This window comes from Ovis aries, chromosome 19, assembly GCF_016772045.2.
Source record: "Ovis aries strain OAR_USU_Benz2616 breed Rambouillet chromosome 19, ARS-UI_Ramb_v3.0, whole genome shotgun sequence".
In the NCBI taxonomy this organism is placed as follows: Eukaryota; Metazoa; Chordata; class Mammalia; order Artiodactyla; family Bovidae; genus Ovis; species Ovis aries.
The window spans coordinates 12710658-12729680 of record NC_056072.1 but is presented as its reverse complement, the minus strand read 5'-3'; the positions used below and the strand labels follow the sequence as shown (position 1 = coordinate 12729680).

Here is a 19023-nt window from a genome sequence, read left to right as displayed (position 1 = left end):
GGGAAAGACTGGAGATCTCTTCAAGAAAATCAGAGAAAGCAAAGGAACATTTCACGCAAAGATGGGCATAACAGACAGAAACGGTATGGACCTAGCAGAAGCAGAAGATATTAAGAAGAGGTGGCAAAATACACGGAAGAACTATACAGAAAAGATCTTAATGACCCAGATAACCACGATGGTGTGATCACTCACCTAGAGCCAGACATCCTGGAGTGTGAAGTCAAGTGGGCCGTAGGAAGCGTCACTACGAACAAAGGTAGTGGAGGTGATGGAATTCCAGTTACGCTATTTCAAATCCTGAAAGGTGATGCTGTGAAAGTGCTGCACTCAATATGCCAGCAAATTTGGAAAACTCAGCAGTGGCCACAGGACTGGAAAAGGTCCGTTTTCATACTAGTCCCAAAGAAAGGCAATGCTGAAGAATGCTCAAACTACCTACCGCACAACTACACTCATCCCACACGTTAGCAAAGTAATGCTCAAAATTCTCCAAACGAGGCTTTAACAGTATGTGAACCGAGCACTTCCAGATGTTCAAGCTCGATTTAGCAAAGGCAGAGGAACCAGAGATCAAATTGCCAACATACATTGGATCATAGAAAAAGCAAGAGTTCCAGAAAAACATCTATTTCTGTTTTATTGACTATGCCAAAGCCTTTGACTGTGGATCACAACAAACTGTGGGAAATTCTGAAAGAAAAAGGAATATCAGATTACCTTACCTGCCTCCTGAGAAATCTGTATGCAGGTCAAGATGCAACAGTTAGAACTGGACATGAAACAACAGACTGGTTCCAGATTGGGAAAGGAGTCCGTCAAGGCTGTATATTGTCACCCTGCTTATTTAACTTCTATGCCGAGTACATCATGAGAAATGCCGGGTTGGATGAAGCACAAGCTGGAATCAAGATTGCCAGGAGAAATATCAACAATCTCAGACATGCAGATGACACCACCCTTATGGCAGAAAGCAAAGAAGAACTAAAGAGCCTCTTGATGAAAGTGAAAGAGGAGAGTGAAAAAGCTGGCTTAAAACTCAACATTCAAAAAATTAAGATCATGGCATCTGGTCACATCGCTTCATGGCAAATAGATGGGGAAACAATGAAACAGTGAGAGATATTGTTTTCTTGGGCTCTAAAGTCACTGCAGATGGTGACTGCAACCATGAAATTAAAAGACACTTGCTCCTTGGAAGAAAAGCTATGACCAACCTAGTTCAGTTTCAGTTCAGTCGCTCAGTCGTGTCCGACTCTTTGCGACCCCATGAATCGCAGCACGCCAGGCCTCCCTGTCCATCACCAGCTCCTGGAGTTCACTCAGACTCACATCCATCGAGTCAGTGATGCCATCCAGCCATCTCATCCTCTGTCGTCCCCTTCTCCTCCTGCCCCCAATCCCTCCCACCATCAGAGTCTTTTCCAGTGAGTCGACTCTTTGCATGAGGTGGCCAAAGTATTGGAGTTTCAGCTTTAGCATCAGTCCTTCCAAAGAAATCCCAGGGCTGATCTCCTTCAGAATGGACTGGTTGGATCTCCTTGCAGTCCAAGGGACTCTCAAGAGTCTTCTCCAACACCACAGGTCAAAAGCATCAATTCTTCAGTGCTTAGCCTTCTTCACAGTCCAACTCTCACATCCATACATGACCACAGGAAAAACCATAGCCTTGACTAGATGGACCTTTGTTGGCAAAGTAATGTCTCTGCTTTTGAATATGCTATCTAGGTTGGTCATAACTTTTCTTCCAAGGAGTAAGCGTCTTTTAATTTCATGGCTGCAGTCACCATCTGCAGTGATTTTAGAGCCCCCAAAAATAAAGTCTGATACTGTTTCCACTGTTTCCCCATCTATTTCCCATGAAGTGATGGGACCAGATGCCATGATCTTAGTTTTCTGAATGTTGAGCTTTAAGCCAACTTTTTTGCTTTCCTCTTTCACTTTCATCGAGAGGCTTTTTAGCTCTTCTTCACTTTCTGCCATAAGGGTGGTGTCATCTGCATATCTGAGGTTATTGATATTTCTCCCGGCAATCTTGATTCCAGCTTGTGTTTCTTCCAGCCCAGCGTTTCTCATGATGTACTCTGCATATAAGTTAAATAAGCAGGGTGACAATATACAGCCTTGACGTACTCCTTTTCCTATTTGGAACCAGTCTGTTGTTCCATGTCCAGTTCGAACTGTTGCTTCCTGACCTGCATACAGATTTCTCAAGAGGCAGGTTAGGTGGTCTGGTATTCCCATCTCTTTCAGAATTTTTCACAGTTTATTGTGATCCACACAGTCAAAGGCTTTGGCATAGTCAATAAAGCAGAAATAGATGTTTTCTGGAACTCTCTTGCTTTTCCATGATCCAGTGGATGTTGGCAATTTGATCTCTGGTTCCTCTGCCTTTTCTAAAACCAGCTTGAACATCAGGGAGTTCACGGTTCATGTATTGCTGAAGCCTGGCTTGGAGAATTTTGAGCATTACTTTACTAGCATGTGAGATGAGTGCAGTTGTGCGGTAATTTGAGCATTCTTTGGCATTGCCTTTCTTTGAGATTGGAATGAATCTCAAAGTTCTGTGGCCACTGCTGAGTTTTATACAGTGGAAGTGAGAAATAGATTTAAGGGCCTAGATCTGATAGATAGAGCACCTGATGAACAATGGAATGAGGTTTGTGACATTGTACAGGAGATAGGGATCAAGACCATCCCCATGGAAAAGAAATGCAAAAAGCAAAATGGCTGTCTGGGGAGGCCTTACAAATAGCTGTGAAAAGAAGAGAGGCGAAAAGCAAACGAGGAAAGGAAAGATATAAGCATCTGAATGCAGAGTTCCAAAGAATAGCAAGAAGAGATAAGAAAGCCTTCTTCAGCGATCAATGCAAAGAAATAGAGGAAAACAATAGAATGGGAAAGACTAGAGATCTCTTCAAGAAAATTAGAGATACCAAGGGAACATTTCATGCAAAGATGGGCTCAATAAAGGACAGAAATGGTCTGGACCTAACAGAAGCAGAAGATATTAAGAAGAGGTGGCAAGAATACATGGAAGAACTGTACAAAAAAGATCTTAACGACCCAGATAATCATGATGATGTGATCACTAATCTAGAGCCAGACATCTTGGAATCACTATGAACAAAGCTAGTGGAGGTGATGGAATTCCAGTTGAGCTGTTTCAAATCCTGAAAAATGACCAACCTAGACAGCATATAAAAAGCAGAGACATTACTTTGCCAACAAAGGTCTATCTAGTCAAAGCTGTGTTTTTTCCAGTCATGTATGGATGTGAAATTTGGACTATAAAGGAAGCTGAGCACTGAAGAATTGATGCTTTTTGAACTGTGGTTTTGGAGAAGACTCTTGAGAGTCCCTTGGACTGCAAAGAGATCCAACCAGTCAATCCTAAAGGAAATCAGTCCTGAATATTCATTTAAAGGACTGATGGTGAAGTTGAAACTTCAGTACTTTGGCCACCTGATGCAAAGAACTGACTCACTGGAAAAGACCCTGATGCTGGGAAAGCTTGAAGGCGGTGGAGAAGGGGATGACAGAGGGTGAGATGGTTGGATGGCATCACCGACTTGATGGACATGAGTTTGAGCAAGCTCTGGAATTTGGTGATGGACAGGGAAGCCTGGTATGGTGCAGTCCATGGGGTTGCAAAGAGTCAGACACGACTGAGCAACTGAACGGAACTGAGTATAATCACAGGGATGTGAAAGCACTGTCACTAATTATGTAGCATTTTCATCACTCTAAAAATAAATTCATAATGATTAGCAATGAAACATAATACTATTTGATATCAGCACATAGAGTCAGATTAAAGGAGTTAAGAGGATATAGCGAATATTGTGTTGGCCATTACTCAATGTTAATACAAAGTGAGGGAATCTCTGTAGAAAAATTTACCTTAGGAAAGACACCGATGAGAGAAGAAAGTGAAAGAGAGTGAAGTCGCTCAGTCGTGTCCGACTCTTTGCGACCCCATGGACTGTAGCCTACCAGGCTCCTCCTTCCATGGGATTCTCCAGGCAAGAATACTGGAGTGGGTTGCCATTTCCTTCTCCAGGGGATCTTCCTGACCCGGGGAACGAACCCGGGTCTCCCTCATTCCAGGCAGACACTTTAAACTCTGAGCCACTAGCGAATGTCTCCATATTCTTCCTAGCAGGTTAAATGTGCATGAAGTCACCTCCACAATTAGACAGTTGTGTACCTGATAAAATTATGTCCCAAAGTATGTGTTGTAAAAGATAGGCTAGAGACAGACATTCAGATTAATGGCAATGCTATTTTTCCTGTGGAAATATGAAAAAATGGCCTTTATAAATAACTGTAAAACCATTAAATTATTGCAGGGTTAATAATAATGAATTGATCAGATCAGAGAGAAACAGACTGAAGTGTCTCTTCGTTTGACCTTCAATCCTCACTTTCAGAGCAAATCTGTCTCCTTCGAGACTTGGACCTGGACCTTACCAATTTTGAGCTGTCCCCAACTTTCAGTAGTAATCAGAGGACTACGACACCCACCGAGCTACCAGCCATTGAGACAAAGCCTCTGTGTGTTCCCAAGCTCCACACCCAACATCTCTCTCTCTCTCTTTCTCCTCTTGGACTCAGTCACGACTGTGTTCTGGCTAGTAGTGACCTATATGGACATTATGTTCTCTGCTTAAAGGACTGGATTTCATCCAAGTTGCTGTGTTAAAAGTCACTCTTTAGCAAACACACTTCTTCTGTTCAACTTTCTGGACCCAAAGCATGGATTGAGTGTATTACCCCTTGTAATATTACCATTAGAAAAGGAAAGAGTGGACACAGGGTAGCAATAAGCAAGGATTCTAGCAAAAGGAGAGATTCAGAATAAGAATGTATAGTTGCGATGTGTTAAAGAAAATCCAAGCTAAATAGTAATTAAAGTGTTAAAACCAGAATTTACTCAGGAACTATCGCAGTAAGAGAAAAGAGACCACAGTATAAACCAGTCTCAACTCCAAATACAATATGGACAAGTGGGGATTAATACCAAAGAAGCAGATTGGAGGAGTTGATGGATGGAAAACTACCATCAGGGATAAGGAGGGGATTTCTAACTAAACTGACTGGACAGGATTCTGGTTAAAATCACAAGCTATAACAGGTCACTGCAGGGTCCCAGATAACATGTCACACAGCACTTCTATATATAAAACCCATGGTTTCCAAACGCTGCAGGAATCCCTTCTATGCACAGCAGGCTCTCAGGGTGTCATGGAATATTTAAAATGTCAAGAAAAACTCAACAATACTGGACCTCTGTCCGACATCCATGGACCAACAGCTTGAGATAATTCACCATCTCAATAGTACATAAAGCTTGGTATCTTGGCTGCACTGAGAGGCTTGCGGGATTCTGGTCCCCTGACCAGAGGTGGAATCCTCACCTACTGCAGGAAACGTGGAGCCCTAACTGCTGGACTGCCAGGAAATGCCCTGTACTGTGTTGTATTAGATGATATCATATTCTTTATAAGGGTGGATTTTTAGATGTTCGCTTGATAAAAAGCAAGTATTTCAAGAGAATTATGAGGAACAGGACCTGAGAATGGTATTGTCACAATTCAACCCCTGCATGCAGCCCCGTTAGTGGGGACTTGTAGTTTCTTAAGAATAAATATATTTTTAAAATTACTGGTTTTTTGTTCCTTCTCTTTTTAATTTTTTTTTTTTTTTTTTGGCTTCACCCTAGCTTATGAGATCTTAGTTCCTTGACCAGGGATTGAACTCAGGCTCAAGCAGTGAAAGCGTGGAGTCCTAATCCCTGGGAATTCCTGGTTTTTTTTCAGTTTTTGTGTGTCTTCAAATTACTGCTTAGTTTTGAGAACATAAATTCTAATGAAGTTATTTGGGTCTAACTGCCCCATGAAAAGGACTGTTAGGGACTTCTTTTGGCCTATGGGTGCTGTGAAAAAAAATTATAGAAACCCTAAAAACTCCTTGAACCGAGATGCTCAAGAAGTTCTGATATAAAATGACCGAGGTGTGCCACCAGAAGAGTGTCTTTCCCTTACTAGAAAAGTGTGTATTGTCTGTGGAAGCTCTGCAGTGGCTCTGAAGAGCCCCGGGTTTCCTCCTAGAGCGACAGTATGAAAAACACAAAAAACAGAAAGTAGCATACACACACGTCAGTCCCAACCGCCCAGCTCGCTCCTCGCTCCGGTCCCCTGCTTGGTGCCCGTGCAGCTCTTCTCTGCATCTGTGTCTCTATTTCTGCCTTTCAGATGGGTTCATCTGTACCGGTTTTCTAGATTCCACATATATGCATTAATAGACAGTATTTGCTTTTCTCTTTCTGACTAACTTCACTCTGCATTTTCTCTCTTCTAAAATAGTTCACCCCTGAAAAGAATCAAATGTCCTTTTAATCAAAAGTCTGTCTTTTAGAATATTTATTTCGCTTTGGCTGTGTCGGGTCTTAGATGGGGCATGTGAGACCTTCACTGTGGCATCTTTTGTCGCGGTGGGCAGGCTCAGTTGCCCTGCAGCATGGGGGATCCTAGTTCCCATTCCAGGGCTTGAACCAGTGTCCTCTACATTCGAAGGCAGATTCCTCATCACTGGGCGGCCAGGGAAGTGCCTCAGAAGTCTGTCTTCAGAGGTTCTGGTCAGCTCCCTTGCTTCAGGATCAGTTCTCATTGATCTTGGGAACATGTCTGTAATAGGTTGGGTCTGCCTGGCTGTGTACAAGGGACGCGGCCAGGCCAAGTCAGTGGAAACAGCGGGAAGTCATCACTGCTAGGAGGACGGTGATATAATGTATGGAATAAGAAGTGCCTACACTTACTGGCTTGGGAATGGGATTCTTCCAGACTGCAGCCTGGCAGAAATGGTGAAAGTGAAAGTAGCTTAGTCGTTTCCGACTCTTTGTGACCCTGTAGACTATACAGTTCATGGAATTCTCCAGGCCAGAATGGTGGAGTGGGTAGCCTTTCCCTTCTCCAGGAGATCTTCCCAACACAGAGACTGAACGCAGGTCTCCCACATTGCAGGCGGATTCTTTACCAGCTGAGCCACAAGGGAAGCCCAGAAATGGTGAGATGTTAGCCAAAGCAGCTTCCTCCTTCCACCAAGGTTAACAGGCAGCTCGAGCTGGGTGACATGCCTAACAGGAGAACTCACACCGCCATGGGCCTGGGCAGGCCTAGTTTTCCCTGTGTCCCCTCTGGTTTATCATTTGTCTGCATTTTCTGTTTTGCCATAAAGTATTCTCTTTAATCACCACCTTGGAATAAGCTAGGACGAGTTCGGTAGGCCTCTGCCATGTACGTCTGCTTCTGCCATGACCTATTCTGCTGGGGTGTGAGACAGGCGTGCAGTGAAAGAGACTCTCACTTAGACGTGCTAAAGTCTGAAAGATGACCCCAGATAACCAGCTCTCTTTTCAAACACAGCAGCTTAACTAATGCCTCCCTGTTGAGAACAGCATTCAGGACGCTTGCTAAAATTATAGTGAGCTGGGACACCAGCTGGGGCCAGTCAATTCCTCCTTGTCTCAGCTGGTGAGAGAAGTACCCCAAGCTGCTGCCTCTGCTGGGGACTTGAGTACCAGCCAGATGCGCAGTGACAAAGAGCAGTCTGATGGTTTTTGCTGCAGTGCTTTTTAAATTTCTTTGTATGATATAAAGCTACAACTGTTTAATTATTTGGCAGTGGTTTTTGCATTTTGCAATAAAGTTTTTGATGACCAACAGCTCAAATAGATGAAAGCCACGGTTTAATAGAAAACTGTGTTGAATCTCAGTTTCTCCAGAGAGTTGGTGACGAACATATAGCTTGCACAAAAGTTGTACAAGCATTTACATGCCGCTGTGAACTCGGTGATGATGTCAGTGACCCTCCCACACTACCCCCCCCCCACAAAGAAAAGAGAGAAATCTTTTCTGGACGTGAGAAATATCTTTGTGGATGTGAGAAAGCAACAGCGTCTACTTCAAAAGAATGTTAAGAAGGAAACGCATCCTAGAATGGAGGGAGCTTGACAGGCGCGGCTACTGGACATGCAATCACAGAGCACACCGTGAAGTGATGCTCAGCTCACATCATACGACAGCCCCCTTTTCCCCCAATATTTATTTTTTTGACTGCGTCAAGTCTTAGTTGCGCTATGCAGGATCTTTAGTTGTAGCCCATGACTTCTTGGTTGCGGCATGTGGATCTAGTTCCCCGACCAGGGATTGAACGCAGGCCCCCTGCACTGGGAACGTGGAGTCTTGGCCACTGGATCACCAGGCAAGTCCCAGGTGACTGCCCTTCTAAATGTGCTTATTTTTTATTCAAAATTTGCTGCTAAGCATCAGATTTTAGGAAAGGTTGAGCCTTTGAAAAACTACTTCATAAATCAAACTAAATATCCCTAATCACTTTTATAAATGAATTTGAACTCCATTAAAACACATCCTGGAATGTGAAGTCAAGTGGGCCTTAGAAAGCATCACTACAAGCAAAGCTAGTGGAGGTGATGGAATTCCAGTTGAGCTGTTTCAAATCCTAAAAGATGATGCTGTGAAAATGCTGCACTCAATATGCCAGCAAATTTGGAAAACTCAACAGTGGCCGCAGGACTGGAAAAGGTCAGTTTTCATTCCAATCTCAAAGAAAGGCAATGCCAAAGAATGCTCAAACTACCGCACAATTGCACTCATCTTACACACTAGCAAAGTAATGCTTAAAGTTCTCCAAGCCAGGCTTCAGCAATACGTGAACCATAAACTTCCAGATGCCCAAGCTGGTTTTAGAAAAGGCAGAGGAACCAGAGATCAAATTGCCAACATCCACTGGATCATGGAAAAAGCAAGAGAGTTCCAGAAAAACATCTATTTCTGCTTTATTGACTATGCCAAAACCTTTGACTGTGTGGATCACAATAAACTGTGAAAAATTCTGAAAGAGATGGGAATACCAGACCCCCTGACCTGCCTCTTGAGAAACCTGTATGCAGGTCAGGAAGCAACAGTTAGAACTGGACATGGAACAACAGACTGGTTCCAAATAGGAAAAGGAGTATGTCAAGGCTGTATATTGTCACCCCGCTTATTTAACTTCTATGCAGAGCACATCATGAGAAACGCTGGACTGGAAGAAGCACAAGTTGGAATCAAGATGGCTGGGAGAAATCTCAATAACCTCAGATATGCAGATGACACCACCCTTATGGCAGAAAGTGAAGAGGAACTAAAAGCCTCTTGATGAAAGTGAAAGAGGAAAGCAAAAAAGTTGGCTTAAAGGTCAACATTCAGAAAACGAAGATCATGGCATCTGGTCCCATCACTTCATAGGAAATAGATGGGGAAACAGTGTTAGACTTTTTTTTTTTGGGCTCCAAAATCACTGCAGATTTGGAAGGAAACTTATGACCATATTGAAAAGCAGAGACATTACTTTGCCAACAAAGGTCCGTCTAGTCAAGGCAATGGTTTTTCCTGTGGTCATGTATGGATGTGAGAGTTGGACTGTGAAGAAAGCTGAGCACCGAAGAATTGATGCTTTTGAACTGTGGTGTTGGAGAAGACTCTTGAGAGTCCCTTGGACTGCATGGAGATCCAACCAGTCCATTCTAAAGGAGATCAGCCCTGGGTGTTCTTTGGAAGGACTGATGCTAAAGCTGAAACTCCAATACTTTGGTCACCTCATGCAAAGAGTTGACTCATTGGAAAAGACTCTGATGCTGGGAGGGATTGGGGGCAGGAGGAGAACGGGACGACAGAGGATGAGATGGCTGGATGGCATCACCGACTTGATGGACAAGAGTTTGGGTGAACTCCAGGAGTTGGTAATGGACAGGGAGGCCTGGCGTGCTGCAATTCATGAGGTGGCAAAGAGTTGGACACAACTGAGCAACTGAACTGAAAACCCTCCAAGGATGGAGCACCAGAAACTTCAGTGTTTGAAGTTTCAGCAAATCACAATTATCATTAAACCCAAGAAACATGTTAATTCTCCCCACCCCATCATCCTTCTTTGAGACACTGTGCTCTATTTTTTATCTTATTTGCTTCACCGAGTCTTAGTCGTGGCATGTGGGATTAGTTGTTTTGTTTTGTGCTGTTTTTAGTTGTGGCAGGAGAACTCTTAGTTGCAGCATGTGAGATCTAGTTCCGTGACCAGGTATTGAACCTGGGCCCCTTGCATTGAGAGTCTCAGCCACTGAAGCACCAGGGAGTCCCAAGATACTCTGTGTTCTGTGCTGCCTCCAAGTCCCCAGTGGCTGCAGCCCCATGTCCCTTCCCTACATGTGGGGGCTTCCTGCCTTCACCTCCCTGGTAACTTACTTGGGAGTCCTTGTGCCTGGGTCTGCTCCTGGTGGGACCCAATCTAAGGCTAGACCACAGGACAGTCTTCCTGTGAGCCATGCCCTTTTTTCCTTCACCTAACGGGGCCCTCATCGAACTTGGGGTCTGTGTCTACCTTGTATGAGAAGTCACATTTCCCCAGCCTAGCCCCAGGTCATCCTGAAGTTTGGCATGGTTTAGCCAAGTGTTTGCTGTCAAATCAGATGCCTTGTTCCTAAGAGCAGCTTCTGCTCCAACAAGTCCATTAACATTTGCTGAAACCCGGGACATCTCTGTATGAAAGGGTTAATTCGGCCACTCAACTGTTATTTGCTTCAAGAAATACTCTTTTTAAAAATAATATAAACAGATTTTACCTATTTGTACAAATACTATAAAATTATATTTGGTGTATACATAAACTACATTGCATAATATGTAACATTCTCTTTGATTATTAAAGAAAAAAAACTTTATGCTTGGCCAGTCAGAGATTACAAAGAAGTACATATCTAAATCCAGGGATCAAGTAAAGCAGTTAAGTCCTCCCATGTGAGGCTGCAGACTTGGTCTCCTGGAACCAGCAACTGGAAGAACTGAACACTGAAAGGCAGAGCCTCCAGCCTTGCAAATAAGGAACTTGCTGCCTCTCTCTGCATCTGCAGTGTCTTTGTTAATCACAAAGTGTGATTTTGCATTCTGATGACAAGTGTCATCAGCCTTTGTACAGATTTGAGCAGAGCAAATCACAGTCATAATCATTTTATGACATGGGATTCTAATCTCTTCCCAAATTATTAACATTTTGAATATTATTTAACTGCAATGGTTGACTTAAAAAGATACACACAAGACTGAAAACCAAGCTCCAACAAATACTTTGGTTGAAAACAAAGTATTTTAGAAACCTGCTGTGCAAGCTACATTTTATGGTCAGTATTTTTATTTAAGTATTTGATATTGGTTAAATCTATTTTTTCTTAGTAAATTTTAGTGAAGTACCATGTTCAACATAACTTGTTAATTTATCTTTATTATAAAGACTTTTAAATACACACAAAATTGGGGGGCATCCTCATTTTTTTACCTCATTTCAGTAACTGTTGACATGAGCCTCTGTTTCATTTATACCTAATCCTCACTCACCCTCTCCCCCACCCACATTCACTTTTTTCTTTTCTTTTCTTTTTTTTTTTTACTGAGGATGGGTTAGAAGTTTCAATATCAAATCTCAACCATTATTTCACCCACAAATCTGTACAATTTACTGTCTCTCTCTAACAAATTATGACTTTTTAAATTGCCCACAATGCTGTTACCATGTCTAACAATTTAACAGTAATTCCATAGCTAACAAGATGATTCATTTGTGATTGTTGTTGATATTCAGTAATTCAAATTGGCAGTAGGAAACAGCTCAGCCGGTACTTGATTTTGAAAATATAATTTGTCATAAGATTTTGCTTCTGTTTCAAATTCACCAGCTCATCTTGTCTGCAAATTCAGTGAAGCTGGAGAAAAAAGCAGAACTCTCCCTCTATTAAGGATTGTTTAAGGTAAAGCTACATAAAAAGACAGTTTCTTCTATCCCCAATTTTAAATAAAATGTTTAAGCTCTGTTTTGTAAATTCTCAAACAACATTAGGATTCTGTGGGACTTCCCAGGTAGCTGAGTGGTAAAGAATCCAGCTGCCAATGCAGGAGACGCAGGAGATGTGGGTTCGATCCCTAGGTCAGGAAGATCCCCTGAAGGAGGAGATGGCAACCCATTCCAGTATTCACGCCTGGAGAAGCCCATGGACAGAGGAGCCTGGAGGGCTACAGTCCATGGGGTCGCAAGGAGTTGGACCCGACTGAAGGGACTTAGGACGGCAGACCAAAAATGATGACTTTGGTTTTCCTGAAGTTAAATTATGGCCCTACTTTGGGCGGATATTAAATAGTGGGGCTTCCTGTCAGTTAAAGCCTTTACTTCCTTGTGTCAGTAAAGGCATGCTCACCCCATGAGGGAAATGTTGAGCGCTCTCTACAGTGGGGACTGCTTCCCAGGCAGCTCAGTGGTAAAGAATCCGCCTGCCAGTGCAGGAGACACGCGTTTGATCCTTGGGTTGGGAAGATCCCCTGGAGGAGGCCATGGCAGCTCCAGGCAGTGTTCTTGCCTGGAGCATCCCATGGACAGAGGAGCCTGGCGGGTACAGTCCACGGGGTCACAGGAGTCAGACACACTGAGCACACTCGCATTAGGATTCCACACACAGTTTCTGAAATATGTTCACGTTGTGTCTATTGAGGTGGAACATAAGAGCACTCCAGGGGTATTTGGGGTTTCAGGAAAAAATGATGCATTTGCGTGCAGTGTCAATTTTACTCCCATGTATTATGGAGTAAAATCTCATATCTTTAAACAGAAGCAAAAGCTTTTGAAGAAATACTATCCTTTGTTTGAGCTGCTTTACCAGACGCTGTTAGATTTGAGTTCAGGCTCATCTTTTCCTCCCCTGCTAAGGAGAGGGACAGCTTTGCTGAAGAAACTTGTAAATACTGAGTCAAGGGATTAAGAAAATGTGGCTAATTCCAACTGAGGGATATCTTTATTAGTCAACACATTTCAACACTGCTGCTGCTGCTGCTGCTAAGTCGCTTCAGTCATGTCCGACTCTGTGCGACCCCATAGACGGCAGCCCACCAGGCTCCCCCGTCCCTGGGATTCTCCAGGCAAGAACACTGGAGTGGGTTGCCATTTCCTTCTCCAATGCATGAAAGTGAAGTCGCTCAGTCCTGTCCGACCCTCAGCGACCCCATGGACTGCGGCCTTCCAGGCTCCTTCATCCATGGGATTTTCCAGGCAAGGGTACTGGAGTGGGGTGCCATTGCCTTCTCTGCATTTCAACACTGCTTTAGGTGAAAAATTTGCCTTTGATTATACAATGCAGATTCCAGCCTGAAAATTCAGAGCAAAATCCTAACTAGCGCATTTTAGTCACGCCAGAACCAAAGTCTTTATTATGTTAACAAAAATAATTACAAAACCCAGAAATCCAGAAGTTAGCAGATGATCTAAAATACACCCACCCTCATTTAATAAGCATGAAAAATAGTTTATGGATTTTCTTTTTGCTGCAAGGAGTTCCAGCTTGCAAATATTTCAGAACTTATCATTTCTGCTTGTTGTTAACAATACCTGATTGGTATGAATTTGCAATTATCCACAAGATAAAGGCACAGGAAAATAGAAGAGAGGGTAAAAGAATATACTTTCTAAACAGTGGAGTAAAAAGGCTTAGGCCATTATTCATCATATCTCTTAGGAAAAAAATTGGTTTACTTTCAGTTATATCATTTAATAATACCATTAACTTTACATTCGTCTTTTTTTTTCTTTTTTTTAAACTTCAAGTCCTCTTTATCACCATTCCCAATTCCAGGGCCCAGATCAAGTCCTTCTAGGTAGTAAATGCCACAGAGCAGACCTCCCATTTTCATTCCTGTGAGGTTTGTATGCTTATTCCTTAGTACATGTGAGGTATTGGGAGGGATCAGTATGATTATACTCATATGCTTCCAGTTTTTTCAGCAGCGTCTTTAGGATCTATTCAGATGTAGGGGTATGTGAATTCCTTTTAACGGCTGGATGTCCTGTGTCATCACATACAGGTTTTATCTGTGATTCTGCCTTCCCCCTTTGGATGGAGACGAAAGTGTTCCCACAGGTGCCTCTGCTGGAGTGCCCAGTGCCAGGCTAAGGTATGAGGAATGAAAATGCGTTTTGTTAAAGGGGACGATGTCCTTGAGCTGGTTGTTTCTGAATGAAAGTGCAGGACAGATTAATATGGATGCAGGCTTTCCTGGTGGCTCAGAGGTTAGAGCGTCTGCTTGCAATGCAGGAGACCTGGGTTCGATCCCTGGGTTGGGAAGATTCCCTGGAGAAGGAAATGGCAACCCACTCCAGTATTCTTGCCTGGAGAATGCCATGGACAGAGGGGCCTGGTGGGCTACAGTCCACGGGTCGCAGAGTCGGACATGACTGAGCGACTCTAGGCTAGGTAGAAAATTGTGGAAGGTTTGTAGGGGAAGAACACTGAGCTTTGTGCATGTTCAGGATTGGCTGAGATAGGATTTAATTTCATTAAGAAAATGAATATGAAAGGTAATTGGTTTAAAACTTGAATCTGGCTCTCTAAGAGAACAAAGTTTTCTTAAAATACTGAACTGTTTTTGGTAATTGTGAATTTCTTTGTTTAAGTGATCTCTATTTGCCAGTGAGATCTTTTATTACCACTGGTTAAAGTTTTTTCATATTTTGATAAACTTCCCCTCCGGGGGTTCCTGTTACATCCAGATCTGGGATCCTCGGCCCCTCAGCTAATCGGAGGTCCTTTTCCTTTTTTTTTTTTTTTTCTTTCCTGCTGGGCACACCGGCCTCACCAGGGCAGCTGCTCCAACAAACACACATACACACGTTTAGACAAACACGTGCACACTCCCTCCCAAAGGCCTGTTGGTGAGCAGAGGGCAACCAGAGACAGTAGACGCCTCTTCCAGCGTGGGGGCCTCTGATATCAAGCCTGGACTTTCTGCTTCCTTGAGTGTGGAGTCCAACCAGAGAACCAGGCAAGGGAAAGAACGAGCTGGGGGGTGCAGGCTAGGCTCTGGAAGGACAGGAGGGAAGTTCTAGGGTCAGTTTATAATCATGAAACTCTCCCGTCTATCCCTTTTTTCCTGGATATAGAACATAAAACACTCAGCCTTTTGCAGTGGTCCCTGGGGGTTCCCATGTGGACAGAGGGGCTGTCATCAAGGAGCCCACCCCCCACTGCAGCGACTGGACTGGAGAGGGAGCCACTGCTGCCACCATACTGCTCCAACACGGATTCCAGAAAGCAGGCGTGGGCTAGAGGAGCTGCCATATTGCTCGCAAGTCATTGCCAGGAGGAAAACTTACATTTTAAAAGGGCAATAAAAAAAGCCTCTTAAAACACAGTAAATCCAAGCAGAGCAGAAAGGCCCCGAAGTTCCCAAATCCCCGTGAGTCCTACCTCAGCCCGCCTGAGAGTCTGACCATCTGGGCCTGAGAGCTTGGGCAGTTGGCCGGAGAGGTTCACTGGGGCGAGGCAGGCAGCGTGCCTTCTTACAGAGCCCAGCACCAGGGAGGCAAGCTGGCCGTGCCCGCCCTGGAGGGCTGGGCCACTCGAGTTTCACCTTGGCTTCCTACCCATGTACTAGGTCCATCCAAAAGGCTGAGTTACAGCCCCCCCCCCGACCCCCCCCGCCAGGAAGCGAACCCTGCCCCCAGCAGCCGTTTCCAAATGACACCAGGGACCCTCCCACTCTCTGCTTAGGGTCCCCAGAAACAGCAGGGCTGAGGGGAGGTCTGAAAAGCAGTGGAGCGTTTTCTTGGGCGGGTGGTACTCGAGGTCAGAGAAGAGTGCCCATGGAGGCCCTGTGTCTCAGCTGCGTCCCCACAGTGAGCTAAAGACAAAGGGAAAAACGAGGGAGGGTTGAATCGTGTACTTTCTAAACAGTGGAGTAGGGAGGCTTAGGCCTCTATTCATTAAGTACTTAAAAAAACACTTTCAGCTTTATCACTTTAAATTATACTAATAACTTTACATTTGCCTTAAAAAAAAAAAAAAAAAAAAAAGCAAAACTCCAAATTCAAGTTCTCTTTAATACCACTCCAAACCCTGGGGTCCTTCTTAATTCTAACTGCTACAGGGCAGACCTCCAATCTGTTCCTTACACTTTTAGATCTGTATGCTTATTTGTTAATACACGAGGTATTTCCTCCTAATAGGGGTCGGGATGAATATACTCACGCACTTTCAGCTTTGTCAGCAGTGTTTTCAGGACCTATACAGATGTACGGGTGAGTGAATTCCTTTTAACTGCTGGATGTCCTGTGTCATTACAGGCAGGTATCATGTATGATTCTGCCTTTGTCCTATGGATGGACATGAAGGGTCCTCCCCAAGTTCCTCTGTTATAAACAATGCTGCAATAATGCTTTACCCAGTGCCAGCTGGAGCTGGAGGGCTGTATAGCAGCAGTCGGGAATAGTGGGAAGAAATAGGTTATCAAGGGCTTTCAGAATTTCTTTCTCATGGTGCTAATTAGCAGGCTTTAAGTGAGATGACTTTAAAGTCTGCACCACACACTCCTATCACCAGTGGGAATAGCCTGCTGCCCACCGCTCCACCTCTGCCGTCACATGCCTCCTATTTCCTGGTAGGTACCAGAAAAACGTAATCACATTTAATTTCCATGAATGTTGCCAAATGTTTGTTCCAAATCTGATTTTTTTTTCATCAGCCTTTAAGACAACTATACCTTGGATTTTCTTCATTTTCCCTCCCCTGACCTCCTGAGACTCCTACCCAGTTTCTCCCCCTTTACCTGGCCCTGGGAACTCACTCCTCTCAGATCTCATCCAGTTGCCTGGCTCCATATTTATGTCAATGAACCCAGCCCCTCTCTGATGCCCTGTCCACACAGCACACCTCTCCCTGTGAATCTTGGCTGGGCCCAGATTATCTGTTCACAAACAATTCATCTCTCCAGTTGGCCTGGTCACACCCCTTCTCCGCAGCACACCCCGACTTCCTGCACCCCTGCCTCTCCATCTCAGTTAAGGGCAGGGGAACAGCCAAGTACAAGGGTGTCTTTCCAGTCCCTCCCCCATCGGAATGACTAGTCTGTCACATATATTCATACTTGTTTATAGCTTTAAAAAAAAGTCAGCCATTCTCCACCCTAAGAGCCATCCCTAGCCCAGGTGGTGTTCCCCCTGCCCCCACCTAGGTCACTCACACAATCTCCGGCCAGCTTCCAGCCCCTGACTTGCCTGGGAATTTTGTCTTTGCCCCCAGTGTCCCCAGAACGTCCCTCCGCACCACACGCCTGATGGCAACCCTCAGCTCTCTTCTTCCGGCCATGAAGGCCTCACGATGTTGCCTCTATACTTTTTATCCAGAGGTGTCTCTCTCTGCCCTTTCCTCTCCTGCCAAGGTCCAGCAGCACAGTAGGCAACCAGAAAGGCTTTCAAAGTCAGGACATTCTCCAGGCAGCTCTCCAGGACATCATGCCGCCCTCATCCTCAGCGTAGGACACCCTGAAGGCCATCTTCTTTTGTCAGTCTCCAGGCCCCCAAACGCTGCCTCCTCTAGGCAGCCCACTCAGTGTCAGCACCCACCCCACCAGGGGGAGAAGATTAAAGCCCAAATCCAGAGTCACTGGGGGCCTCCGGGGGCTGGATGTAGGCCTTAGGGTTTGGCTGGAGCCTATGGAGATAGGCTGGGGCCCTTGTTGATTGGCTGGGGCCCTTGTTGATTGGCTGGGGATGTTGTTGACTTGCTGGGGCCGTTGAGGATTGGCTAAGGTCGTTGGGGTTGGCTGGGGCCATTGGGGATTGGCTGGAGCCATTGGTTGGGGGGGGTAGGTGTTGGGTGGGGCCCTTAGGGATTGGCTGGGGCCGCTGGGCGTTGGCTGGGGCCGTTGGGGATTGGCTGGAGCTGTTAGGGGTTGGCTGGGGCCCTTGGTGATTGGCTGGGGCGATTTTTGACTTGCTGGGGCCGTTGGGCGTTGGCTGGGGCCGTTGGAGTTTCAGACAGTTACCAGAGAGGATCTGCCTGAGTCCAGGGTAGGGAGCTGAGGCCAATGGAACCAGGAGTTGGGGCCCAATGCCAAGGAGCCTGGCGACACCCTCCCACCAGTGCCAGGACCTGAAGTCGGGGAATCCAACCCAGAGTCTGCCAGCCTGCCAGCCACAGAGGGGCCAAGGCCAGGCGATGAGCAACAGCCAGGGAGCCCCTGGGCACCCGCCCTGCCATCTGCCAGCAGCGGGACAAGGGCGGCCCCCCAGCGAAGAGCAGGTCTGGTGTGTGCTGGAGACCGAGGCCCCTGCACCGTCCCTGGGAGAGGCGGGCCGACAGGGGTCTCAGCTGGCCCCCAAGCCCGGGGCCGCGCCTGCTGAGAGCCGGGAGACCCCTGCCGCATCAGCCCTGTGCCCGCGGGAGCCGCGAGGGATCCTGGACTGGACCCAGTGCCCCGTCTTACTCTGGCTCTTCCCAGATCTTTTTGAGCACAGGCTCCAGTTTTAGAGGTTCTGGAGGAGTGGGGCAGGGGGCTTCCAGCCTAAAGGCTCCCATAGCTCTTTTTCCACTCACTCACTCACTCACTCACTCCAGAGGAGCTATCCAGGTGCCTTGGCCGCCCTCTTTTCTCCTGAAGGCAGGGCCGAGATCCCCTGCCTCACCAGGTCCTGGGAACCTATTTATTTTTACTTTATATGAGTTGCCTTTTGCTTCTTCTCATTCCTCCATGAGGTAGACTTCAGGGCCTATGTTTGCCCATGCCTTCCTGTATCCACACTCTCGGGGAACTCTCACCTCCTGAGGAGGCTGGGCTTGGATAGGTTTATTTTGGCCAATAAGATACCTAAAGTGTTGCAAGAGGAAACTTGAGAATCGTTTGTTACTCCCGGAACCTGCCTGGGTGTGCACAAACCCTGGCTGTTCTGACAGATGACTGTGGCCCAGAACCCTCAAAGTGCGGCTGAGAGGCCACCTTGAATCATTTGGCCCACGGGCCCCGACCCCAGACGCGTGAGTAAATTCATCCCAGGTTGGCTGAGCCTATGAAAAGAACCAAATCAAATGTGTTGTTGATTTGAGATAGGTTGTTACAGAGCAACAGTTGACTTACATGCCATACTCAAATCCCT

At 45.6% G+C, this 19023-nt stretch overlaps 1 long non-coding RNA gene across 2 annotated transcripts in view; it reads left to right on the top strand.

The window, feature by feature from the left end:
- Positions 1-19023, top strand: part of LOC105603379 (uncharacterized) — a 96611-nt gene that overhangs the window by 67441 nt on the left and 10147 nt on the right. Inside the window, exon 2 of one of the 2 annotated variants that reach the window (XR_009597344.1) lies at positions 13959-14048. This is a non-coding gene — a long non-coding RNA (uncharacterized LOC105603379). Of the gene's footprint in view, positions 1-13958; positions 14049-17885; positions 18905-19023 lie in introns of those variants that run through there. The other variant, XR_003586041.3, reaches the window with a different exon arrangement.